Raw genomic sequence first — 1,659 nt, 5'->3', positions numbered from 1 at the left:
ATCAATATTTTAACATGTTACTCATGAGTAATTTTATAATAATCCTTAGTTATTCATACTTACAGCTTCAAGTCCTCCAAATAGTGTTAGGACCAGTCCTATTTCAGATAATTTGCCTTTTAATTTCCAGGTTTACCACCAGCATGATACTTACTTTATTTTTAAACTTCACTTACTTATTGAAAATAATGTTTATTTTATTATCAATTATACACATTTCAGTGGGGATTTCTTTTCTTTTTAAAAAATTCTCTATATTACCAAGATTAGGAGTATATTACTTGTTGATCTGAATTCATAAGAGTTCAGGATAACCTGCTAGATGACCTAGAAAGCACTTCAGACATGGTCTAAGCCCAGCTGAGCATATATAGTAGCAGGAAAGTTTTCAATCCTTTATGAAGGTAACAGGAAAAAGTGTACTTACTCACCAATCTTAAATTTGGGTATTTGTTTTGGTTTTTGAGATTGGAGAGGACTTGGTCCATGCATATATGCTTCTGTGTATCTTTCTTGGATCAGGGATCTGTATAAGCCAGACTCTTTCTCAGTCATACTCTTATGGTACTTCCCCCAGGAATGGGCCATGCAGAATACCAGATTCTCATTCTATGTTAAAGAAAGTGAGATAACACCATTTTAGTTATCTCTGTCCATGCCTTATTCTTCCCTGGAAATCATGACTACTTAACTTGCTGGTATTGAATGGATTAAACTGCCACTATCATAGAAAATCTTAGTAAGATTTCATTTTAATGTGATATTTTAGACATGTGGAATTGTTTTCCAAATGATAAAAATTGTGACACAAGTCATTATTTGACGTTTTGCTTTCTCAGCTATTATAAAACACATAGAAAAGGTATTTTGATACGCACGACAATTGAAACGTCTAATTCCCAAAGTAACTGAGTAGAACAATAACATGGTAAAAATAATTCTTGATAGTTTGATGTGAGTGAGAATTAAGTTATAAGGACTCAAACAAATACCTAAAGCGTAAGAATTGGAATTTAATTAAAAAGAAAAAAAATAACTACATAGTTAAGTTAGAATAATTTACAACATAGCATGGAAAATTCAGCTTAACCCAAGTTTGAATAAGCACAGGCTACAATAAAGCATGAATTTTGAAGCCCTTGAGTTTAAATCAATGGCTCTATAATATTGATAACCCAAGAAAATTCTCAGTCCTAGTTTGTTGATGCTTGTCTGGTGGCTCAGACATAAAAGAATCTGCACACTATTTATATTATTGTGAAGTCGCTCAGTCCTGTCTGACTCTGTGTGACCCCATGGACTGTAGCCCACCAGGATCCTCCATCCATGGAATTTCTAGGCAAGGGTACTGAAGTGGGTTGCCATTTCCTTCTCCAGGGGATCTTCCCAACCCAGGGATTGAACCTGGGTCTTCTGCATTGCAGGCAGACGCTTTACCGTTTTAGCCACCAGGGAATCACACATTTATGTTATATAATACCACTTAAAGCATAGCTTCTGGCATTTTTTTTTTCAGATCAGAAGTATATAAAATAATTTTACATTTGAAAAAATAATTTACAAGTTTAAATATTTATTGATGATTCAGGGCTAAGTTTGCTGTCAGTTCTTGAGTTCTTAGAAGATGTCAGAAGCTATGCTTTAAGTGGTATTTATATT

The 1,659-nt window shown here is 33.8% G+C and overlaps 1 non-coding gene across 1 annotated transcript; it reads right to left on the bottom strand.

Annotated features, from left to right (window-relative positions):
* Positions 1-1,383: 1,383 nt before the first annotated feature.
* Positions 1,384-1,455, bottom strand: TRNAC-GCA (transfer RNA cysteine (anticodon GCA)). The gene has a single exon. It is a non-coding gene; the product is annotated as a tRNA-Cys (tRNA).
* Positions 1,456-1,659: the final 204 nt, after the last annotated feature.

The sequence above is a fragment of the Bos taurus genome, chromosome 12 (assembly GCF_002263795.3).
Source record: "Bos taurus isolate L1 Dominette 01449 registration number 42190680 breed Hereford chromosome 12, ARS-UCD2.0, whole genome shotgun sequence".
NCBI lineage: Eukaryota > Metazoa > Chordata > Mammalia > Artiodactyla > Bovidae > Bos > Bos taurus.
The sequence above is the reverse complement of the archived record's forward strand: the minus strand, read 5'-3'. Positions and strand labels throughout refer to the sequence as shown.